The sequence below is a fragment of the Euprymna scolopes genome, chromosome 16, assembly GCF_053919585.1.
Source record: "Euprymna scolopes isolate OS-2025 chromosome 16, ASM5391958v1, whole genome shotgun sequence".
In the NCBI taxonomy this organism is placed as follows: Eukaryota; Metazoa; Mollusca; class Cephalopoda; order Sepiida; family Sepiolidae; genus Euprymna; species Euprymna scolopes.
The window spans coordinates 8,876,852-8,904,843 of NC_136497.1; positions in this window are offsets into that span (position 1 = coordinate 8,876,852).

Below are 27,992 nucleotides of genomic sequence, written 5' to 3' on the forward strand. Positions count from 1 at the left end.
GCAAAGCGGGGCACCTAGACTAGTAAGATATAATTAGCAGTATGGGCATATTTATAGTAGATACGAACATAAACAAATTGTATATTACTTAAATACTGTTTTTTCGATCTCTAACATTTTAAAAAAAATCCTCGTTTCATTAAATTCAGAAATGTATTTTGCGTAATCATTGCTAGCAGCTCTTTTTCTTGTCTTTACTTGACTTACAGCAAACAAATACAGTGTACATGGGCATTATGATTATAACCATGAGCATATGCAATTAAGTGGAATCAGTTTGAAAATAGAAAATTGTTCTAACAATGACTCTTCCGGTTTTGGGGGGGGTATGAAATTCAATTGCTGGTCATTACAAACAAAAAAGAAAAGAGAAAAAAATAAAAATAAAATAAAAACAAAACATGATCATTAGGGCTAGTTATTTTTTTCGAACACATTAGTTAAAAAAATTATAGAAGGACAAACTGATTGAAATGTGGCGAATTTAAAAGCTAAGATTTTAGGACGAAAAACATTGTTTAAAATAAAGTAACAAACTCATCGCCAAGTCAGAGAGAGATAATTTTCCACGACTTTATCCTACGATGGAGGTGGCCGAAAAAGACGTGCTTACACTTGGTTTACCTACAAGGTGTTCTACATGAAAGCTTAGCCCATATTGTAGGAGTAGGAGAGAAATTCTTTTAACCGGATATTGTTCGTGTGTGTGCGTATATTTATCTATCTATCTATATCTATCTTTCTGCACACCTCCTCTTTTTATATATATGTTTATTAATTTATTTTTTTATTTTATATTTTTTCGTTTTCCCCAGTGAGTTTCAGATAATTTAAATAACTTTCGTTTAAACATACATTATGATTCAAAAGACGGTGTTAGGATATAATTAGCGCAGAACATATGCAATGAACTGAAGTCAGTTTAAAAATAGAACATCATTCTAACAATGACTTTTCTCGATTTTCGGAGGTGTGTGACAAAGTTCAATTGCAGGCATTTAGACGAAAGAGAACAAAGGAAAAAACAAAACGAAAAATAAAAACACATACAAAAATTATTTAAAAAAGATGATGTTTTAGGCCCTTTTTTTCTTGAGAACACATTAGTTAAAAGGAAATATATAAAACGACAAATTGAGTACAATGTGGAGAACTTAAGAGATAAGATTTCACTTCGAAAGGCAATGTGTAAGATTTGCGTACAAAAAAAGTCTCACAAACACAAATATATTTATAAACATATGCGTTTGTATTTAAGATTTGATTATAAACAGACACACACACGCGCGCACACACACAAATACAAACATATGCGCGCACACACACACACACACACACACACACACACATATATATCATGATTTTCTTGGGGGTACAAAACTTTATTAAGGCAATCTTGAAGGGAAGATGTATTCTTTCGGAATTGATTTTATATTAAAAAAAGACCGGGGAGAAAGGGAAACTGGGTAGCGACTACAAAATAAAAGTAGGGAAATAAAGGAAGAAATAAATCAAAACGAGTCAATTGACATGTTTCGCCCACACTTATCAAAATTGGAATCGAGGGATTTATTTTTTAGTAATTTGTTTTCCTTAATAATAAAATCTAAAAAAGAGACGTGAAAAGAGCAATCGTATACGGATGAATTATATACACACACACACACACACACACACACACATATATATATATATATATATATATATATATATATATAAATGTGCAACAAGTGGGGGCATACTTTCACTATACTATATAAATCTATGTGCCATTTAGGGTATAGGATACATTGGTCTATACAATACAATTGACAACACATTCTATATACATTTATATACTACAATTGAGAGTACCTATATATAGGCCTACGCGAGGAGTTGCGAAATTGAAGCCTCTTATTTTTTAACTCGAGAATTTACAGATCTACTAAAGCATCGATTATACGAATAAAACGATCAACTTTAGTGCTCCGGACATTTTTTCTACATAGCCAGTACCATTCCTAATGCACTTCTACCAGTGATGAACGATGTGCATTGAGGGGTGCATTCACGTACGATAGTCATTTGGTCTTGTTTTTCGTTCAAAATTTTTAACAGTTACCAAAAAGTAATACCATTAAAACTAGTGAATTATTTTTCTAAATAGTCACCACTACCCTCAATCCATATTTGCATCTGATGATCGTCTATGATGGAAGTTGCTGTCTTAGATTCTCACACCGTCAATATCTGCAACTGGAGGATGGCACTTTTAAATCATGAATTCATGAGTTGAATTATCATAACAATGGCGTTTTCTTTCTCCACTTATACAATTCGGGTGGAATAAAAATAAGAAGCATTAATTTTGGAACGTTCTTCGGATCTTATACGAGTGTCATCATGTGTAAATCTATTGAAAACAATAAGCAGGCAATTTATCGTCTGCCTGTGTAATTTTCGTTTTAGTAATATTTAATGGTATGTTCTAATTTTTAAATGTTTGGATTAAATAAGGCAATGAACAAATAACATCTCGGGGAAAAAGTATAATACGGATGTGACAAGGGTTAATGACTGGGGTCTTCCAGAAGTTGTTAGAACAGTAAAACAAATGTATTGCAACCAGAACATCTTATTTTGAAGGGGAATAGGATTTCATGTGTGTATTATCAATAACAGTGCCGAACAAAACAAGTCTCAAAACGTATTAAAGACCCAGGGTCTTTTTCCTTCATCATATTTATTGCGCATTAGACATGTTTGTTCTAATAAAATTGTGCGTTTTTCTAATTAATAAACTTTTGGCTGAACTGGTACCTTTGGCACCTTGGGCGTAATTTGTTTTCCCATTAACTAATGTTTTTATTACATTTTAACCCTTGCAAGGCATATTGCCACTTTAATGTAGAAGGCTACTATCAGGGACCTAAGTTCCAAGCGTACTATGTAGGGAGTTTAGCAGCATGATATCTGTTCATATTGCACTTGAACTTCTGCATGTCAGTACAGTTGGGGAAGCAGAAACCTGAAGAGAATTCCAAAGTCCCGCAGTTCTGGGGAAAAAGCTATTAGAGTAAAAGGCTTCCCTGCAAGTAGGGATCTTAACTGTGTAGGTGCAGGACTTCGCTGCTTATCGGGTTTGTCGGAGGTATCTTCGTTGAGGAGGTACAAGTTCTTGTAGTTCGTCTGAGCATCCATCATTAAAATACTTGTAAAACAGGCAGAAGGATGCGACATTTCATCGGTGGGGCAGGGGCTGAAGTTTAGATAACAGTTCGGGACCTATTAAGTCGGCTACTCTTTTTTAGACCCTGGCCAGGAGCGAGAGACTAGTAGGAGATGCACCAGCCCAAATGTGATAGCAGTACTGCATACATGAGCGAATTGTGTCTTTGTAGGGGTACACGATACTTACAGGCGCAAGTAACTTTCTAGCACGATAGAGAGACCTCACCTTATTTGCAGTTTTTGCAATGAATTCGATGTATTTATTCCAACTTAGGTTTCCTGTAAACGTTAAGCTAAGGAGCTTGAACGAAGTGCTCTCAGGTAAAGTATCTATAGCCATAGCTATTGGTGGTTGGTGACATTATATGTAATTATTAAAGGACACTAGCTTTGTCTTTGCAGCCTGGAACGTTACCATCCATTTATGACCCCATTCCCCTACAGACCGAAGATCTTCCTCTAGGGTTTCTGCCATTAAATTTGATATATGCTCATTGGTTTTCCACACGATCATGCTATAGAGCGTGGTGTCGTCGGCAAATGTACCTATATCAAAGACACTTTTGTCAGATAAGTCATTTATAAATATCAGAAATAATAAATGTCTAAGGATCGATCCCTGAGGTAATCCCGCATTTATATCAATTTTTTGCCCGTACGCCCATCGAACACAGCGTGGATTATTCTCTCATTTATGAAGGATCTAATTATGCAAAACATTCGTCCTGTAATACCATCGGACTTTATTTTTAGAAGAAGACCCTCGTGCCCTACCCTGTCAAAGGATTTAGATATATCTAGGACAACTGCCCTCCCCTCTGCCTTATACAGTGCTTGGTATAAACGTTCAAAGGTTTCAGTAATGATATCTGCAGTAGGACGAACTGGCCTAAACCCATATTGGTGGTCTGATCGAAGTTTAGCGTAAGGCGTTGTCAAGAGCTTGATTAATTAAAACAAATGAACACATTTCTAAAGAAATGGCAGAAATACTTGAGTATGACCTCCGATCTGTGGTGGAAGGGGGGCAAAACTGCATGGTCACATTCAATGCTGCCAAGACTAAACTTGTTTCTTTCAATAATTACAAAAACCCTTCTCTAACAAAAATAGCAATGGCCAAATACACTTTATCTGAAAGTACATCTTTTAAACTCCTCGGCCTAACGTTCACAGGAAACATAAAGTGGAACTATTACATTGAGAGCATTGCCAGGACCGCTGCGAAGAAGGTAGATTCTCCTTACGATGCGAGAAAGCTATTTACGCCTGAATGTATCTTGTATCTCTATAAAGCCACCATTCGCCCATGTATGGAGTAGTGTTATCATACTTGGGCTGGTGCATCTGCTACTAGTCTCTCGCTCCTATACATAGTTTCAAAGAGAATCGCCAACCTGGTAGGTCCTGAACTGTCATCTAAGCTTTACCCTCTGTCCCACCGACGGAATGTTGCCTCTCTCTGCCTGTTCTACAAGTACATTAACGGTGGATGTTTCGACGAACTGCAAGCACTTGTAAGCAGCTAAATCCTACCCCTACTCAGAAGAGATCCTTAGATGTAAAGAGGTTTGAACTCCAGTAGTTTCTTCCACAGAACCGCTAAACTTTGGAATTTCCTTCCGGGTTCCTGCTTCCCAAACTGTACTGACATGCAGAAGTTAAAGTGTAACGTGAACCAACCTCTCGCTACTTAACTCCTAATATAGTACCCGTATAACTTATGTCCCTGATAGTATCCCCCTTTACCAAAGTGGCAATGTTCCTTGTTTGGGGTGAAAATGTAATCATAAAAAAATACCCAACACAATGACAATTAACTAATGATTTAGGATTCATGGATCGATGATATTTTAATCGCATCAAATTGTAACATAATGTTGCCCGATTTTAAGAACAAATTAAGTAGACTGTCTTCGAGTTGGAATCTACAGAGCAAAAGATTCCATCCGCGTTGCCACGAAGAAAACATATGCGAAATTGCTACAGAAATTTTAATATTTATGGAGCAATTCTGGTTTCTGATTGGTTGGTAGCAGAACGTGAATTAATTCGATTCGTCAGCTCCTAACAGCATTGTTGATAAATAGAATCTCTTGACTGTGCGGGATCATACCCTATCATACTAAAATATATTGTAACAGAATTGATCGAAATGAGTGTTCATATTTGCAGCACAATATTACCATGATACGTAGCTATTTCATGTTAAACTTAAATTCAAATCATTTTAACCCCACAAACAGTAAGGCCAAGTATATAAAATCAACAGTATACTTTTATATGACAGGAGTGAGTTCAAATTGATTGTTCCTGTAAAAGGCAGAAATTGAACATGATACTTGACATTTGAATTTTAAACTTTAATTCAATCCATTGTATAGTGGACTAAGCGAGGAGGTATGTGAAGCATGGAATCAATATATTTGATTGATAAATGGTCGATTTCACTGATTTCGGAAAAAAAACAATGAACGTATAAAACATTCGTTGATCATCATTCATTCTTGTAAACTGCTAGTAATCAATATACTATCTGTGCTGTATCCCGTTAACTGTTGTCTTGATTTTGCGTAGGTAAAGTTTGAAAAGTAATCTTTAATTAATATATTTTTATCGTATGCAATGACAAAGATAATAAATATGAAACACATATGTATATGTAAAAATAACACCATAGCATCTCTTTAATGAGAATTAGGAATAGCTTTTTTAGGATAACGACACAAAATTAAGATAATACTGGTAAAATACCAGTATTATTTTAGTTTCGTAAATTATTTTTAAGTACTTACGTTGGTTAGTGGATCTAATCAAATTGTAACCTCTCTTGGTATAAATATTTTAAAAAAATATTTTTATTTACTCTTAACTAGAACCTAAGTATAAAATCTCGATATTATAAAGTTTAACCGTCTTTCAACTTTTCTGCGACAAGTAAATAGCTCAGGTGAAGTTATTCGCAGGTTATGCATTATATCACGAGAACATCCCAAACAAAACAGGTATCTCTCCAACCTTGATGTTTTCCTCTAACTATAAGTTCACACGCACCCAACATTTGACGTAATTACTCACTGTATCTCTTCAAGTCACCTCTATTGCTTCGGTCGTGTGTGCGTTTGGATTCTTAATCCGGCAGGAGGATGTGATGCATCGAGTTTGTTAGGTACAAGTTAGTGTTAAGTTCATGCTTGTATGCCTTTTCGCTAACAGCTTACACCACTGGCTAACCTCGTGGTTAAAAGGGAGCAGCTATGCATAAGTCTTCCCTGCCAGTACATATTTTGTCCATCGCCAAGACTTCTACAGTGCCTCAACGTTGGCTACACACGGTAACTTGGTGCCTTACTGCCCCAGGCAAAACTTCTAAGAGATCTCGGAATAGTAGTGGACCTCAAAGGTAGTGTGTTATGGCGCACCGATGTTTGGGGATACCCTGCCACACTACCAACTCCTACTCCACTGTCTTGTGGGTGGCCTTGGTTGGGCGAAGTCTAGGAGAACCGACCCCGAAATCATACACGACTGCCTTTTAGGCCTTATCACAGCAAAAAGCTAAGAGACGAGAAATCTGCCTTCAAATCCTGCTGCCTTGCAGTTTTCCTTAAAAGGCTATTTAATCTTATCCAGAAACAAAAGATAATAAGGCGACTGTTTACCATACTGAGATTACTTTCGGCTAGAACCTGCGGCCTCCTTTGATACCAATCGTCGCGGGTTCGCTCCACTGGACATGAACATTGGAGGTTCAAAGGGTGTCTATCTGATGCGCAATAGAATTTGCACCTAAACTGCGCCAGCAAGTTTGGAGCCAAGGTGGAAAGTCCTGTTATGATGGAGTCAGACTACGCCAACACCGAGGGATAAAGCACTGAGGTCCCGACTGTTCATCGTCAAGATTGACGGACTGCATGATGATGATGCTGATTACTTCCGCCTCACTGCTATATGATCTGCTTCCAATATTGATAGACAACATAAAGACAAAACACTTACAAACAAATAACAGGAATGCCTATAGGTTTAAGCTTCTAGAGATTGCTTGCCATCACATTCCTGGCCAAATTAGAGCAATGTTCTCTACTCTCCTGCCCATGCTTACATCTTGAGAGAAAAGCGAGGACATTTTAATTCTAGCACCATCCCAGGTGGGGAAGACCCTATTAGTTTTTCATAATTAACGACGCTCAGGCACGAGGGGAAACCAAATGAACATATATTTAATGCAATGGCAGAAACCCTAGAGGAAGACCTCCAGTCTATAGTGTAATAGGGTTTTAAATGGGTGTTAACGTCAACCGCTGCCAATCCTAAGCATGTTTCCTTTAATAAGCACAAGACACTTTCTCAACTAATAATAGCTATGAATAAAGATAAAATTCCTGAAAGTTCTTCGTTCAAACTCCTCGGCGTAACGTTCACAGAGGACATGAGTTGGAACAGATAGAGTAAGAGCATTGTCAAAGCTGCTGCAAATAGGTTCGGCTCTATCCGCTGTGCTAGAAAGTTATTTATGCCTAAAAGTATACTGTACAATGCTATTATTCGCCCAGGTATGGAGTATTTATCACATTTGATGTATCTGCTACTAGTCTCTCACTTTTGAACAGGATTAAAAAGAGAGTCGCCAACCTGCTACGTCCTGAACTGTCATCTAAGCTCCAAGTTATAAACGAAATATTGCATCACTCTGCCTATATTACAAGTAGTTTAATGGTGATTGCTCCGAGGAACTACACTCATGTTACCCGCTAGACATTACTACGTACCACAAACCTTCTATCAGCAAAGTCGCACCTCTACATAGTACAGATCCCCAGATGTAAGAAAGCCTTCTACTCCGATAACGTCTTCCTCAAAACTGCTTGAATTTAGAAATCCTTTCAGAGTTCCTGTTCCACCAACTCTACTGACATACAAGTTACTACATGGTATCCTGTCACTGTGATTTTTGGAGGGTGAAAATCTAATGAAAAATATAGGTTTCTTAGAAAATAAAAAGTAAATAAATAAAAAGAAAATCCCGAGAAAGAAGGACAACGAGCATGGCCGAAGTAACGAGAAATGGTTCAGATTTATTGGCTGATTACTTTTTGTTTGGACCTTTGATTAGTTTTCTCCCATTACTCGGTACAGGTTTTAATAAATTCTTGTAAACATATTTTTGGCATGGTGATATATGTAACAAAGCTGCTGATGCGTGTTTGCAAAGCGTGCATAAGTGATCTGGATGTATGGCCACGTAGTGGTGGAAGGACAATACGTGTCAATCCGAGAGTTTTTTTTAGTAGTTGCGAACTCAGTGACTTTTAAAACAATATGGAATGGGTCATTTTTGGAAAGTGTCATGAATAAATGGCTTTTTATTTCAACTGAAAACGCTGAGTAAAATCTATTTTCTTTTTTGCTCATTTGTGACTGTTTCCGCATGTAACATGTAATACCTTATAGCTCTCATTCTACGTTTCTTTTTCCTGTAAGCATCTCACTGTAAAAAAGCTTTCTTGAGAGTCTTGAATCCGGCATGCGTCATATTTAGACTGTCCTAACAATTTTCGGAGACACTATATTATTGAATTGATTTGGAATTACTTTTAAGATGAGTCATTTGTATAATTTATTTTAAGTTAATTATTTGCTGATTATTATTCTCAACTTCTAGTCGTTTTTTTTCACGACATTTCTGCCAACTTTATCTTTGCTCTTCGCTGGTGGTTTACCTCGACGGGATAGGAAAGCCGAATATCCAAACTGCATCCCCAGCAAACTGCCTTCCATTGTTGTTGTCTCACCACAGTTTGGACAATTAATCCTCCAGTTGGTTTTGAGTGGAATTGAAACAGCTATTCTCAGACAATACTCACCTAGAACCGAAGATATTCCACACCTCTATTCACTTCGCCTCGTGTACCGTACTTGGCAGTGTAGTGCTCAAGTATGTAAATTTGTCCAGAGCTTTTATGTTTGTTCGATGAATTAATGTGCGGGGCTCAATATATCGTGCATTGCTTCGATCTTTACGTTTGTAGTCATTGTGAAATCATTGGAAGATTCTTCCTCATCTATAGCTATCATTCTATCATAAAAGTGTGAGACGATTGAGGTACATTTATGTGGAGATCCAAATTTGGGCATGGTCTTCTGTAAACCTGTCAAATACCATTAGTCAGATCAGCGAAAATAAGACTTCGGGAATTACTTCTGGAGTTTGTAGTCAGCAAATACTATGTCACGAAAATCTCTTACGAAAATCACATTGGCCTTCCTGGGGGGAGGTCATATTCTAGGTGCTATGAAACGATTGAATCACAGCATTGCAGAAATTTTACGAGCTATGTTGAGTCGTTGTCTCCGCTCTTGCTTTTTTCTTGTAGATATGAACTATAGATTCAACGTTGAATTAAATTTTTAAGTTTACTTTATTGTTAATATGGGACCACATGACATATATATATATATATATATATATATATATATATATATATATATATATATATATATCCGGAGATTACGGTGGCCAGGACATGAGGGTTTCTCCAACAAAGCCCTGAGATCCAAGGAAGGATGTAGTTGCCCTAGCAGCATGAGATGGGCCATTGTCATGCATAACAATATTCTTAAAACGACGTGACAAGGGAAGATCATATAGCCATGGTAACAAATTCTCATTTAGAAAGGCAGTGTAGGCATTGCTGGTGAGCTTGGCACCTTCTGGCACTCGGAATGGTCCACATAGCTTATCCCCAATAATTCCCGCCCAAAACATTATGCCTCCACCTCCCTGTTGGCGACGAAATCTATAAGGCGTTGGAGTTCCATTTGAGTTCCAAACTTTGGCGCATCCGTCCGGTCCATCAAGGGTAGCACGAGCCTCATCTATAAACAGAACATTTTGCCAATCCATTTTCATATATTTTTGTGCCCAAGCCAATCGTTTTTCTTTGTGGGTTTGGCTCAATGGGGGCCTTGGAATAGGATTGATGTTCCTTGCTCTTTCATTCAGTACATTGCATCGGGCTTATGTGGACCTTGGTATGACTCCAGCCCTCGCAAAAATTGTTGCACTGGTGCTGTTTGGGTTGCGCACAATCTCTCTACGAATTTTTCGAAGATCCCGACAGAAAGGTTTCGTCCTTGTGCCCTTATCTTTCCTGGACTTGATGTTGGGGTTCTTGACGAATGTAGCTAAAGTTCGGGGATCCCGTTTTAGTTCTGTGGCTAAATTTATTATCGAGAGTTCTTCTGCTAGTCCTGCAATAATCCTCTGCTTCTCGGTAGCTGTTAAACGTCCTTTTTTGGCATTTTATGAGACCTGCAATAAAGCGATGGACGGTGAAAATTCCTTGAATATTAAAAAAATAACATAACTTTTTAAATATGACATGAATTTTGATGAAAATTTAGGATTTATCTCACCTTAATACAGTCCTTTAATGGTGTAATTTTCAGCTTTTTATAACTTATATTTACTGAAATATTGATTAGTTTGTAATCTGCAATAAAGCGATGGACACAGTTTAGATCTTTCAAAACAGTCGATTTCCTTATATATTTTCCAACATCCTTTCACATACACGGTCTTTTTAAAAGCGTTTATCTACGTGCATATTGCTTGGAGTTTTCTCAACTTGTTCATTCCTCGACCACGTGATGTATTTTCTTTCCATTCTCTTGTGATGCCCTCACACACTTCATAATTTGCCTACATGCATTAGCAATTGCTGCTGCAATTTTCACACGCGCACATACGCGCTCTGTTACAGAGCGACCCTTTCCTATTGTGCTGACATTACCTGCGTTGCCTTCGTAAACGTTCAAAAAACACCGTCGTATGTTGATCAGTTCAATTTTTCTACATGGTTAAATTCGATTACCCATCACCATTTCAGACTCACGTCCATAACAGGAAATGTCTTTATAGAGTACACCACTGTCAATATCTGCAACAAAGAGATAATGATTTCAGGTCATAAATGCATAAGTTCAGCTATAATAACAATGACATGTGGAATCCACTAAAGTCAATTCGAGCGAAATAAAAATAGGAGGCATTATTTTCGAATTTTGCTTGTATATTTATAAAGCGCTTCTTTGTCTAGATGACGTCTGAAAAATATTGATATTAATTTCATTATATTGATATGCTGTATTTATCAACCCCCATTACACTATATGTTTCATTTGCATACTTAATTTATAAACATTTTTTTCATGAATAATAATCTGTATAATTAATATCTACTTTTTCATCTTTTTTGTTTTTTATGCGTAATGTTTTATTATAGTAATATTAGTAATAATAGTTATATTATAGGCACCGCCAAAAATGGCCGCAAAATCAAGTTGTTGTTTTTTTTTTAAAACGAAATTACGTTTATTAAAATCCATTATTTCTGAGTAACTTTTTTTTTCCAGAAAGATAACACCCTGAATTTTATCATATAGAAAACAGAATAATGTAAAACTTTTTCTACTATTTTTAATTCAATTTTAAATGTTAAATTTTCCCAAAAAGTTAACAATTGACATTTTTTGTCTTGCACATTTTTTGTCTTGCACAAAAAACGTACTTAAATATTAAAAAAAAAGGTTTTTGAAATAATTAATTAATTTATTTATTGTCTAACTAAGATTTAGGATGATTTTCTAAGAGAATATGCAAAAATATTATAATATAAGTACCTGAATTTCAAATAATTCCACTTATTCATATAGGTAACCAGATATTCGCGTTGACGTAGAGTTCAGATCGACTCTGTTTACGTTTTCGTCTGATAAAAAGCAAACTATGGAAGACCAAACAGGCCAAAAAAAACTTATTTTTCAGTGACGAAAATTTCAATGTATTATTAAGCTGAGGCTGGCCAGTACCAGATGGGTGACCATTTGTATGCGTTTGGTTTTTAATGTGTATGTGTGTGGGGGCCAGACTCCCCAAAATGGGGGGGGGCAATTTAAAGCAGAATAAAAAGCGCGTTTGGTCCACCATAGTTAAAGGCGGCAAACGTTTTCAAACGGGATCGAAAAAAAAGATGCTATTTTTAACACAAAGGGCACAATCTTTATCGAATTTTTTTTTTTGGTATCGATTATTCAAAGCATGCCCTGTTTAATAATGGTCATGCATTATTCGGCTCGCTAAAAAAAATTGTTAATTTATTTATCAAAAATTTTAAAATAGCTTTTTTCGTATAAATATTACACATTTTTTTTTGTTTTGCTTAACTTACATTAATTATTTTACTTAACATATTCACCGAATTTCACACTTCAAAACTCAAAAGCGGGATAATTAAAAACAATCGAAGTTCTGATATTCAGACGTCAAAATAAGGTATGCAAACAATTTTTTTTTTAATCTATAATTCTGTCCCTTACAACACAATATGTTGATTTCAGTCTCAGATGATTATTTTAAGCATATTTGTTCCCACTTCAAAGCAAGGGGGGTTTTGTAAGCAAAAAAATATATATATATAAATATCGTTTATGAAAAATAAGTACACTGTTATAAAGGTCATTCTTCTCCTAATAATCGCTGAAAATTTCGTATTGATCGGATAATTACCTGATTTTTGGTAGATTTTTAAAAAGACGGTCCATCAAAAAGTACTGACCTGCCCCCCCCCCCAGTTTTGGCGGTGCCTATTATATTAATAAAGGACGGTTAAAGATATTGCACATTGAAAATATATACTCCTGGTAATTTTAAAATTTGAATGCAAACTTCTTTTAAATAAACCTACGAGTGTGCTTAAACAGACAAGCAACTTACATTACCTGGTAATATTTTTATTAATAAACTCAGCGGCGGACCCAATGACAAATAATATACGCATTCGAATAGGTACAAAGCGTATAGAGATGTGATGGTGCTTGCATTTAAGAGAGATAGAGAACATGTATATGTTATTTGGACGATGCATATAGAATTATAGTTCCCATGACTGTATACATTAATAAATCATCGCGCACTACACACGTTTAACCTTATTCAATATTTGACGATAAATCGCACTTCAGTATCATAAAGTGATACTTGTTTTCTTTTAACCAAACTTTCGTATTTGACTCGAACTATTTTTAAAACTTCTTTTCATTTCATATTGACACGTTTTGATTAAAAATGTCATTTAAATCTTCTGGTCGGCCATCGACAGTTTGTCTATTAAAATAGTTTAATCAAATCTGAACAAAGGTTTCACGCGTAACTATAGCCTTAATATGTGTTTGGTCAGGTCACTCACGCGGTCTGTTTGATTGAAACGATGTCTTAGTCAATAATAATAATGGTCCTTCATAATCCCAGCCCTTCCGTGACTCAAGCCAGACATAGACTAATTAGCTTGGCGACAGTTTCGTCGTCGACGTCATCATCATCTTTTTCATCATTTTCTTCTTCTTCCTCTTCTTCTTCTTCTTCTTCTTCTCATTCTTATTCTTCTAATCAATTCCCTTTTTTTCTGCCTTGATATTTTCCTGCTTTTTATCAAGTTGCGATTATTCATTTTTCCATATCAAATCCTTTTAATGTTTTCATCTTATTTCATTTTCCAATACCATGGCCCCTTGTTTCTACGTCATATGTTTTGCGTCATATGTTTTATTCTATTCGTTTTAATTTATATTTTGTTTTTCCCTCTTTACGCCCATCATTATTTATTACGTATTTAAAAGTTTTCTTCTTCAATTTCATCCATCCATTTTATTCCCCCCGATTTTCGTCCTAATTTTCACTTGATAATTGCAGTCTTGTGAATCCACACTTTATCATTATCTTCTTCTTTTTCTTCAAATACTTATAACACATTTTTTTCAGCATCCTTCTCATACCTTCTTCATCACCTTTATCTTTGTCTAAGCTGCGATATATTTGCATGATCAGTTTCATAGTCTTCAAAAGCATCATCTTGCGATTTATAGTAATATTATTCCTATCTTTACAATTTAGCATTAGTTTGTTTATCTACTCGACTATTTTTTGTTATAAAATATTTATATTTCGTTGTTTCTATCTGATAATTTAGCATTAGTTTGTTTATCTACTGGACTATTTTTTGTTTATAAAATATTTATATTTCGTTATTTCTATCTTATAATGGAGCATTAGTTAGTTTATCTACTTGACTATTTTTTTTGTTATAAAATATTCATATTTCGTTATTTCTATCTAATAATTTATAATTAGTTAGTTTATGTACTTAACTATTTTTTTGTTATAAAATATTCATATTTCGTTATTTCTATCTTATAATGGAGCATTAGTTAGTTTATCTACTTGACTATTTTTTTGTTATAAAATATTCATATTTCGTTATTTCTATCTTATAATGGAGCATTAGTTAGTTTATCTACTTGACTATTTTTTTTGTTATAAAATATTCATATTTCGTTATTTCTATCTAATAATTTATAATTAGTTAGTTTATGTACTTAACTATTTTTTTGTTATAAAATATTCATATTTCGTTATTTCTATCTTATAATGGAGCATTAGTTAGTTTATCTACTTGACTATTTTTTTGTTATAAAATATTCATATTTCGTTATTTTTATCTTATAATGGAGCATTAGTTAGTTTATCTACTTGACTATTTTTTTGTTATAAAATATTCATATTTCGTTATTTCTATCTTATAATGGAGCATTAGTTAGTTTATCTACTTGACTATTTTTTTGTTATAAAATATTCATATTTCGTTATTTTTATCTTATAATGGAGCATTAGTTAGTTTATCTACTTGACTATTTTTTTGTTATAAAATATTCATATTTCGTTATTTCTATCTTATAATGGAGCATTAGTTAGTTTATCTACTTGACTAATTTTTTGTTATAAAATATTCATATTTCGTTATTTCTATCTTATAATGGAGCATTAGTTAGTTTATCTACTTGACTATTTTTTTTGTTATAAAATATTCATATTTCGTTATTTCTATCTTATAATTTATAATTAGTTAGTTTATGTACTTAACTATTTTTTTGTTATAAAATATTCATATTTCGTTATTTTTATCTTATAATGGAGCATTAGTTAGTTTATCTACTTGACTATTTTTTTGTTATAAAATATTCATATTTCGTTATTTTTATCTTATAATGGAGCATTAGTTAGTTTATCTACTTGACTATTTTTTTGTTATAAAATATTCATATTTCGTTATTTCTATCTAATAATTTATAATTAGTTAGTTTATCTACTTGACTATTTTTTTGTTATAAAATATTCATATTTCGTTATTTCTATCTTATAATGGAGCATTAGTTAGTTTATCTACTTGACTATTTTTTTGTTATAAAATATTCATATTTCGTTATTTCTATCTTATAATGGAGCATTAGTTAGTTTATCTACTTGACTATTTTTTTGTTATAAAATATTCATATTTCGTTATTTTTATCTTATAATGGAGCATTAGTTAGTTTATCTACTTGACTATTTTTTTGTTATAAAATATTCATATTTCGTTATTTCTATCTTATAATGGAGCATTAGTTAGTTTATCTACTTGACTATTTTTTTGTTATAAAATATTCATATTTCGTTATTTTTATCTTATAATGGAGCATTAGTTAGTTTATCTACTTGACTATTTTTTTGTTATAAAATATTCATATTTCGTTATTTCTAACTAATAATTTTTAATTAGTTAGTTTATGTACTTAACTATTTTTTTGTTATAAAATATTCATATTTCGTTATTTCTATCTTATAATGGAGCATTCGTTAGTTTATCTACTTGACTATTTTTTTGTTATAAAATATTCATATTTCGTTATTTTTATCTTATAATGGAGCATTAGTTAGTTTATCTACTTGACTATTTTTTTGTTATAAAATATTCATATTTCGTTATTTCTATCTAATAATTTATAATTAGTTAGTTTATGTACTTAACTATTTTTTTGTTATAAAATATTCATATTTCGTTATTTTTATCTTATAATGGAGCATTAGTTAGTTTATCTACTTGACTATTTTTTTGTTATAAAATATTCATATTTCGTTATTTTTATCTTATAATGGAGCATTAGTTAGTTTATCTACTTGACTATTTTTTTGTTATAAAATATTCATATTTCGTTATTTTTATCTTATAATGGAGCATTAGTTAGTTTATCTACTTAACTATTTTTTTGTTATAAAATATTCATATTTCGTTATTTCTATCTAATAATTTATTATTAGTTAGTTTATGTACTTAACTATTTTTTTGTTATAAAATATTCATATTTCGTTATTTCTATCTTATAATGGAGCATTAGTTAGTTTATCTACTTGACTATTTTTTTGTTATAAAATATTCATATTTCGTTATTTTTATCTTATAATGGAGCATTAGTTAGTTTATCTACTTGACTATTTTTTTGTTATAAAATATTCATATTTCGTTATTTTTATCTTATAATGGAGCATTAGTTAGTTTATCTACTTGACTATTTTTTTGTTATAAAATATTCATATTTCGTTATTTCTATCTTATAATGGAGCATTAGTTAGTTTATCTACTTGACTATTTTTTTGTTATAAAATATTCATATTTCGTTATTTTTATCTTATAATGGAGCATTAGTTAGTTTATCTACTTGACTATTTTTTTGTTATAAAATATTCATATTTCGTTATTTCTATCTTATAATGGAGCATTAGTTAGTTTATCTACTTGACTATTTTTTTGTTATAAAATATTCATATTTCGTTATTTTTATCTTATAATGGAGCATTAGTAAGTTTATCTACTTGACTATTTTTTTGCTATAAAATATTCATATTTCGTTATTTCTATCTTATAATGGAGCATTAGTTAGTTTATCTACTTGACTATTTTTTTGTTATAAAATATTCATATTTCGTTATTTTTATCTTATAATGGAGCATTAGTTAGTTTATCTACTTGACTATTTTTTTGTTATAAAATATTCATATTTCGTTATTTCTATCTTATAATGGAGCATTAGTTAGTTTATCTACTGGACTATTTTTTTGTTATAAAATATTCATATTTCGTTATTTTTATCTTATAATGGAGCATTAGTTAGTTTATCTACTTGACTATTTTTTTGTTATAAAATATTCATATTTCGTTATTTCTAACTAATAATTTTTAATTAGTTAGTTTATGTACTTAACTATTTTTTTGTTATAAAATATTCATATTTCGTTATTTCTATCTTATAATGGAGCATTAGTTAGTTTATCTACTTGACTATTTTTTTGTTATAAAATATTCATATTTCGTTATTTTTATCTTATAATGGAGCATTAGTTAGTTTATCTACTTGACTATTTTTTTGTTATAAAATATTCATATTTCGTTATTTTTATCTTATAATGGAGCATTAGTTAGTTTATCTACTTGACTATTTCTTTGTTATAAAATATTCATATTTCGTTATTTCTATCTTATAATGGAGCATTAGTTAGTTTATCTACTTGACTATTTTTTTGTTATAAAATATTCATATTTCGTTATTTTTATCTTATAATGGAGCATTAGTTAGTTTATCTACTTGACTATTTTTTTGTTATAAAATATTCATATTTCGTTATTTTTATCTTATAATGGAGCATTAGTTAGTTTATCTACTTGACTATTTCTTTGTTATAAAATATTCATATTTCGTTATTTCTATCTTATAATGGAGCATTAGTTAGTTTATCTACTTGACTATTTTTTTGTTATAAAATATTCATATTTCGTTATTTTTATCTTATAATGGAGCATTAGTTAGTTTATCTACTTGACTATTTTTTTGTTATAAAATATTCATATTTCGTTATTTCTATCTTATAATGGAGCATTAGTTAGTTTATCTACTTGACTATTTTTTTGTTATAAAATATTCATATTTCGTTATTTCTATCTTATAATTTATAATTAGTTTGTTTATCTACTTGACTATTTTTTGTTATAAAATATTCGTATTCCGGCTGTCATTATTCTTTGCACAATTCGCTATTCGTTATTTTCTACCATCCAGTTTCATTTTTCATTATCTCTTTTTCATACATTAATCTTCTTTAGCGCCACCAGTTTTCTCATACGTATAAATCATTTTTTACCTACTCTTGTCTCTTCTACTAGTTAGTGTTACACTTAATGTCTATTTTGTTTTCTTCACCTTTTTTCCTTTCGTCTGTTTCTTTTTCTTACTTCCCCCTCCTCTTCATCTTCGTCTGTTACCGTTGAATTGCTGTAATTTCCTGATCTCTGGCATACAGTAATGATTAAAGCCGCACTATGCAAAATGGATTTTGTCACTCAATTCTTATCTGACTCAAATGACTGAAGTTGTCTCATCAGGAGGAAATTTGGTAACGAATAAGGGGTGAAAGAGAGAGAGTAGAATTTAATAGTTAATGGTGAACTTGTTCACCCAGTTATCAGCGTGATTAAATCTATTAGTGAGCCTTATTAATAAAAGAAGCCAGCTTATTCAGATTTTCCCATGCTATTGTAGCGAGTCAATATTCATCAAGCAACTTGGATTATTCGTCTAATCAGTGGTAAATCCAGTACAAAGTGGTTGGGTCCCGTTTTCCACAGACTCACTTAAATGAACATAAATCTATATGCATATACATATATAGTTTGGACTGCATTTATTTCAGTTATAGCATTATTGAAGCAAGGCATTTCTATACAACATGTTTCATCTCCAGTATTCCTCTGAGGACCTTTAGCCTAAATAGAGCTATTACTGAAACACGTACGCATATATGTAGCCAGGCAAATCTCTGATTAAATACAAGTAAAATACAATTATATAAACAAAACAATAGTTTCCCCCCCTTTCTCTAAGTTTCTCGCTGACCTTCCTTTTCTCATTTCGTTCCTTGCGAGTCAGAGATGGTTTCGTGACCGGGTTCGAATCTTCCAACCGGAAATAATCGTGTCACTCTGCACTGATGATTACCGAAAAGATTAAACATGTCTGCAAGAATTTAAGAATTATAATCATAAACAGGACGGCCTCTTTAAAAACTACGTTCTTATTGTTGAACATGTTAAAATTGAAATAAAAGTCGGTCACTTAAGCTCGCATTTTTACACAGGAAATCCGTCCTTTAGCTTAATATAAATTAAATAAAAATAACATTTTTATTCCCTCATATTCTGAATTAACAGTTATATATAACAAAACCGTTTAATCAATAGGCTCTTAAACAAAAATAGCGAACTATCATCTGACTAGATTTTATAAAAACCTTGCAATATGAATCTCTACCACTAGAAACGTAAAATATTTATTAAATAAAATAATTGAAAATAAACTTATTTGCCGACGTATTTAGGTCAGGTTCGTAATCAGAGGATTGCTTAATAAATTTATAGTGAAGTATATAATGCGTCATTATTGATTTTTCGCAGTTTATTTTAGCAATTGAACTTTCCAAAAGTATTTGAAGTTGTTGACCCTCCTCTGTTTTAGATAATTATTTGAGGGAAATTATACATTATAGCGCGATACTTTTTTTAATAATATTGTAGTTAGAATCTGCTAGGAATTATGTTTTCAATTCAAACAAGTATGTGCCAGTTCAGAATAATTATTGCGAATTGAGTTTAAATATTATCATTATTAAGATGAGCCCTGTCTCTACTGTAGTGGTTTCTATTAGGACTATTTGCAAAATTATTGTCAGTGCAATTAGGAGTTACTATTTCTGTATTTATATTATTCTATAAAGATATACGGACGTCAACTGACCCAATACGACAGTGATTAGAACTGTCGGCCCCAACGCTATGGATGGTCGTAGGTTCAACCCTCGGCTAGAAAAAAAGTGCTAGTCTAGCCGCACTAATGAGTTGTGATACAATGAAACTGTACAGTATGTGGCGTTGCTCATTTCATTGTAAATATAAGGTTCTATTAATAAGAATTTGATTACAATTGTTTAGAATTTATGGTTTGCGGTTTATTTCGACATAACACTGGTAACAATTTTTATCTAACGGAAGTTTTCATTTTTCATAAATTAATTAATTTAATAATACAATTACAATTATTTTAAGTTTAAAAAATATTTAAAAAATGTAAGTTGGTTCACAATTAATACAATCAAAATAATGATGTTAGTTAAATGGAAATTAATATTGGTACATCGAAATGAAAGTGTAAAGAGCTGCTAAAGAAATATAATACCCAAGAATAATATTCGAACACCAGAGGTTGAAAAAGGAAAAAAAGGTTTTGGGCGGCTGATTTTTAAAGCTAATTTCTCTTCTACAGTTTGTATTTTGGAGACGAAACTCTTTTCGAGATAAATCGCTGCTATATTAATTTTACTTTCTATCTTTTTAGATTCAAATGTTAATAACTACATTTTATTTCAGTATTTTATTTATATTTTTATTTTCTGATTGCTTTAATTAATACCACTGTGCCCTGTCACGGGTTGCTGTGTCTCGATTTGGTGTAATGGGAATGTTCCCATATTAAGAACTCCTCTAACCTCCCATTTTAAGAATGGGTTTTGGAATGAATTCACCAAATTCTCCCCATGTGAAGAACTGCTTTCGGAATAAACAACCCCAACCTAATCATGTTAAAAATTGTTGAGCTGGACCTAATGTGAAAAGTTACATTTTTTTTTTTTTTTTAATAAATTGTTAGTTGAAAGCACAGGATAGTTACCAAACATCATCTCCCTCCTCATGGAAAGAATGGCTTTAAATAACGATTTTCTTGGTAGAAACTTAACTGTATTTCACCTAACAATGCCTTTAATGAAGAAAAATCATTCATATTTTCTTATAAAAACAACTTCAGTTAAAAAAGTGTACTTGCAATTTTGTTCAAAGTTTTCTGAAAAAAAAAGAAAAAAACTCTAACCTAACAATTTACGGTAAAAAAAGCAAAGCCCCAACAATCGAGTTACGTATACTTTCAATTCTTTTTTATGATTTCACAATATCTTATTTTTTAATAATAAATCGTGAGTTAAAAACACAGAATAGTTTCCAAACACCCTCCCCTCTCCAATGAAAAAAAAAAGGTATTATTTCAGCACGATACAAAAACGCAGAAAAAATGTACTTTTGCCTAACAATTTATAGGTTTAATAATAAAAATAAAATTTTGGATACTTATATATTTTTGGTTACTGTGCTGAAATAATAATGTTATTATTTCGAAAGGCCTTCTTAAAATGGGAAGTATGTTTTTAACTAATCTGTGCTTTCACCTTATAGGTAAAAAATAATAAATTATTAGTTGAAAGCACAGAATAGTTTAAAAAACCTTCCTATCTCCAATGAAAATATGTGCTTACCCTTTACAGGGTAAAACAAAGAAAGATATCTTTAATTTAACGCAAAGAAACTATTTAAAAATAGCGTGATATCAAAAATGCATAAGCACCAAAAGTTAGTTTAATTTTAAAAGAGATATTGTTCTTGGGTGCATGCGACGGCAGACGGTAACCGTACTATTTTTATAGTTTCTTTTATTATTATATAATTGTAAGGAAAAAATAGTTAGAAACCACCCACACCTCCTAATTAAAAATGGTTTTCCAAATAATAATCTTATATTTCAGCACGGCACTAAAACTACATTAGTACCAAACATTTCATTTTTATTGGTCAATGCTTTCCATGCTAAATAAAATAAAACACATGTAATAATTTAAAACTTCATCTTGCAGTTTATTTTTTTTTAATTTGTTAAGCATATGATCACATTTTCAATAAGTATGTTATTATATTTTACCCATTTAAAGTTTTTAAAACATGTAAACAAACTTTTGCTCGATACGGGTGACAACCTTTAAGAGTTCCTTTTAGTGATTACCTGGTTCGAGGATATATGTACAACTAAACGGCAAATCTGCCCAGAAAATCCGGTATTATTTTATTTTAAGCCCGTCTCACGTTCGTATATGACAAAGTATTTTTTGTAGATTACGGTGTGCCGAAAACGAATCTGCAGAACATTTCCGTCGCAAAAAATAAGTGGGTGATCAATTTTCGATGTAACTTTAACTGCACTTTGTGGCCACCTAAGAGAGAGCGGCATTTTTTGTGTTTATTGGCTGATAACCCCTGGACTTTCACAGCCATAACCTTCGTTTACGCTACGCGCGAGCATAAACGGAGGCTGGTAAACATGCACTCGCGTACTAAAATACTTTGTAAAAAAATCTTTTAGCCAATAAACACGAAAGATAATGCCCCCTCTCTCAGGTGGTCAGAAAGTGGGTGCTCATGTTAACCTTAATTTACACGGAAAAGTGATCACCCACTTTTCGAAAAAGTAATTTCGTCATATCATGAAAGGTATTTTTTTGCAACGGAAACGGTTTGCAAATTCGTTTTTAGCACACCGAAATATCAAAAATATATATATTTTGTTATATACGAACGTGAGATCGATCTTCCCCCCCAAAAAAACAGTAGAAAAAATGGAATATTGGAAATCATGATGTCGTTAGATGCCGTGAAAAAAAAACTAAACAATTAAAAGTTAATGTTTGATGAGGACAAAGCCTTAATATTAACAAATGCGTGTTGTTTGGAGGGTTGTGCGTAAGGTGGAGATGGTAAAGAATACGCGAAGTAAAAACCCTGTTTTAATAGCAAAATAAAAACAAAAATAATGTTAAACTTCTGTTTAAAATCGGAAAAAAAAATAGCGAACCAACGCAAAACTTCTTTAAAAAAAGAAATCTGAAAAACACGAAGCATAAATCAGGGAAAAAAGACGATGGACGCGTTCTAAAAAACGGAAACAATGAAACACATCGCCACGCGAAAAGGGTGGTGGTAGCATACATCCAATGGCGCGTTTCCACCCAGTAGAAAATATAGAACGAAAAGGAACGCTAAAGAGTCATGCCATGTTTTAAAGCAACTACGAACCCAAACTGGTGTTTCTTCGTACTGTTCTTTATGAATGGATCCACGGCGGTGTTAATTGGTAGCGGGATAGGGGGAATTTATTGGAGAGAAAAGGTTTTACAACTTCCATTGATTCTAACCGATTTTGGCCGTCAACTCTCACCAAAAAAAAATATAGGGATCTACGATTATCGAGGAAGTGGAGATGTAATAGGCCTATAACATACCTCAAATACTGTGCTGCAGTTTGTGCATATTATATTCGAATGTAATGTCTTGATTTTTAATCCTATCAAGGTCAAATTCGGAGGGGAAAATGAGTTCATTTAATATAGAAAGAAAAAAGAAGAGAAATTTAGCGTTTCTCGTCCATATATATTAATTTTACCTACCTAGTGGATTGCATAATTAGGTTAGGCAATTATATTCATTTTCAGTTCGTGAGAGGGGAATCGAGCATCCATCTTTCCCTTAACTCGCCAATTGGACTTTTATTAAGTACAATACTTGATAAAATATTTTTCTTTTTTTTAATGGAGAGTAGAGAACGCATTGTGGGAACATTATCGGCAGCTCCCGTTACTCTCGCTTCTCTTTATTTGTCCTTCAGTCCTCATTTTTCAATGAGTGATTTTTCTGACAAACGTTTAATCTGGACTGACATCCGCCCGAGAGTCAGGGACCCGTCCTTGGATTAGGCTGTCCTATCAGCAGGGGACTGGAGCTGCTGCATTGCCAATTGGTGAATGCATGGTGAACCATCCAGTAGCTTTTGGCGAGTTCTCTCGAAGCTATATAAATGGATAATTGTAGGGCTGAAAAAAAATCTTTGTTTCTTTCTCTAGTCCACAAATTCCAAAACTCCATTATGACAAGTTTCAAGAAAAAATACACAATTAAATCCGGATCTCCAACTTCCAACATAGACCCCCCACTATCATTTCTCCTTCTCCAACATCAGGGGTGTACGTTCTCACCTTCCAGGCGTTGACACCCAATTATAGGAGACTAAACCAGACATTATGTTTAAGCGAAACTGGAATTGGACAGACTATTTCCGTAGATGAGTTCGTAATTAAAGGATACTCTAACTTAACTTCTAAATCTTTCCCCCAAGATCGCCATGGGCATGGAATATGTGCCTATATAAAGATGGCCTTCCATGTGGTAGGGACATCTTCAGAGACGATCCTAATTTACCCTATATGTGCTTCCGGGTTACACTTGCTCACACTACTGCATTTATATTTACTCTCTATCGCCCCCAAAACAGCGGAGTTACTTTCTTTAAAAGCATACCTGAGAAAATTGACCACGTTCCATCTGCTTATCCTTCAGCTAACATTCATGAATGTGGAGACTTCAATGTTCACAATGTAAATGGTTGATCCATTCAAACAAGGCCGATAATGAGGGGAGGTTCTGTCATGATTTCTCCATTGCTTATGACCTCACTCAGATTGTTCACGAACCCACCCGCGTGCCCGACACTGACGGCCTGTATGTGAGTCTACTAGACCGTTTTCTAACAACTTCCACTGAACTATGTTCAGTTTCCGTTTTGTCTCCTATTGGGTTCTCCGACCAGTGTGCTGTATCAATTAAGATAAAAATGAAATGTAATAAGTCCTCAGACCTCTCCATCGTACAGTATATCGATACATTATGCCTGACTGGGATAGCTTCCGTACATTAATGTCGGACCTTCCTCTGCGTTCCATGTTTAAAAACATATGCCCTCTATAGTATCAGACCTGACGGAATGAGATTGTAGGTATGGACCGTTTTATTCCCCCCAAAAAGCTCTAGGAAAAACCTAACAGCCAGCCATGGTTCTCTCCAAAATGTGCTGCTCCCATTGCGCACAGAAATCCCTTTTTTCATTGCTTCCAATGTAATAGATTTATGGAGACAAAAGCCGCTTTCAGGACTGCCAGCAACCATTGTAAGAAAATAATAAAGAACGCTAGAGAGTTGTATGCTCAGTCCGTCAAGTCCAAAGTAGTTGAGCAGCGGCTTGGGTCCCATCAGTTTTGACAAATCGCAAACAGAATCCTGAACAGAAGCGTGTGCTCTATCCCAACTATCATCAATGGACCTGAGGTAATAGCGTGTGCATCAGACAAGGCCAAACGTTTTGCCAAGAACTTTGCAGCTAATTTTACCCTTGACGACTAAAGCCGCCAACCCTCAATATTTTCTTTCTTGTATGAGAAAACACGCTATGTGATATACATATGTCTGTACGTAATGTTGCCAAGCTAATCAATCCCTTGATTCCAGTAAAGCAACCGGCCCTGACGGTATTCCAATTATAGTACTCAAAAAACTTCAACCAGAACTATCGGCCATACTTATAGAACTGTTTAAACGTTGTCTCCCCATCACATTAGCCCATCTCATTAGTATGTCTTGTATTTAAGAATTCAGCTGATCACTAATACCCTTCTCAGTGAAGGCCAATAAGTCTCCTATGCGTCATTAGTAAGTTGCTGGAATCTGTGTTAAATAGAGAAGTAATCAACCTTCTAATCACAAATAGCCATTTTAGTGACACACAATATGGTTTCTGTTCTGGTAGATCTACAGCAGATGTGCTCACAGTTATAACTCATAGGATTAGCGAATCTCTCAGCGGAGGAAACCTTTCTAGGGCAATTGCTCTTGACATATCTAAGGCCTTTGATAGAGTATGGCTTACTGCACAATATCTCCAGCTATGGTATAGCTTGAAATGTCTTCTCAATTATTTAATAATTTTTCTCTGATAGGTTCATAAAGTAGTAATTGATGGACAAAACTCAGAAGCTCACAATATTAATGCTGGAGTCCCTTAGGGGTTCATTCTGAGTACAACTCTTTTCCTGATATACATAAATGATCTTTCAAATTACATCACATCTAATACTGTAAACGACCAAATTCTCTCCGATCCTCTCTCCTCTGATCTTGCGCACGTAGTACAATGGAGAAAGGAGTGGCTGGTTTCTTTTAATGCATCTAAAACGAAGCTTCTATCTTTACATCACCAACGTTCTGCCCCCATCTGGCATCAATTGAAATAAACGGCTCTCGTCTTTGGGAGGCTTCATGTTTTGACAAGCTTCTAAGCTTGACCTTTACTCCTTATCTTAAATGCAACATATACATCAACTCTTTTTGCCAAGGCCGCTGGAAAAATGATGGGACCCTTCTATCGATCCAGTAGATATCTCACTGCTGATGCAATTCTCTATCTATATAACAGCCAAGTATGTCACAGGATGGTTACTGTTGCCACATCTGGGCAGGAAATGCTAGAAAAGACTTGCCCTCCCTTTATAGAGTTCAAAATAGACTTCGTAGCCTCGTAGAAGACGTCCTTTTCTTTTCCTTGCAACCTCTTTCTTACAGAAGAGATGTTGCGAGTTTGTATCTGTGCATCGTTATTTTCATGGCAAGTTCTTGACTGAACTTCTATCAATGCCCCCCTCGGAAAACTTTCACAAGTAACACTCGTCTAGCTGAAAACTCGTAAAAGACATACTCCGATCTTAAGTAGGGAAGTTTATTATATTTTTATAATAGATGATTATTGCATTACATTTTGGTTGTAGGAAATAAATCTCGTCATGTTTATTAGCAAAGGTCTGTTTAGATGTTGTTGCTTTGAAAATTGTTTCTATTATGCGTTCAGTAATTGTTTAGTTGGAATCATACGTAATTACCTATTATATAGCTGTATGTTAACATCGAGACAAAAGAAATGCCACCAGTAAAATCTAATATTTTGAAACGTCAGCAATAACATTAATGTCTTTTTCTTGTAACGGTCGGGTTTCGATTCTGGCTTGAGGTAGTTGCCTGTCTAGCCGCACTGATGGGCTGTAAAACAGCGAAACATTACTGCATGTGAATGACAATATATATATATATATATATATATATATATATATATATATATATATATATATACATGTGTGTGTGCCCTTGTGTATACTTGTATATCCTATTATTATATAAATCTCACCTGTCTGTTTGAATGTATATATGTATGTATGTATGTAAATATGTCTGCCTAAAATTTTCGACCGAGTCGACGGACTTTTACACAGTCATTACTCTTTTGGAGCTCAACAATCTGGACGACAAATATCGAAAAATGTACTATATATATATATATATATATATATATATATATATATATATATATATATATATATATATATATAGTATCTCCTTTCTATAATCATGAAGTTATATCTAACATTTATTCCTTATTTTTTATTGTGTTTCTTCTCCTTATAGGGTTGCGCTTTCACTATTTGGTAAGTTTGCTTTGTTTAAATATGTTCTTTAGCTAACTGTAGTTTGTTACACACACACACACACACATATATATATATATATATATATATATATTCATATATATACATTTAAATGTGCATTTTTATTCAAGAATATGGGCAGAAATATGTTTTGACAAATACTATGTATGGTTTTCACATTATTTAGTTAATTAGATGATCATTTTTTTTGTATAGCTCGGAATATTAACAATTTACAAATACTATATGCGTCCAGATACATTAACTTACTAATCTGGCACCATAGTTACTGATTTTTTATGAGCACTCGGTAAAACTAAAATGGTTGGATTTTTATATTTAAATCTTTTAGTCTGTTGCAACATTTGGGCTAATGCTGCTTCCATTAGCCACTTTCGTTTAGACGAGGTTGAAAAAAGGTGTTACAGGGAGAGAGAGAGAGAGAGAGAGAGAGAGAGAGAGAGAGAGAGAGAGAGGTGAGTGAACTTGGAGTCAGCAGACCAGATTACGTATGAGTGACGTGGTTGGCTAGATCTGTGATATTTGATTTCTTTGAAGAAGACGGACGGCTTAATAGCTGTTCCCTCCCCTTCACTGGGGGAGACGAACGCTTACGTGT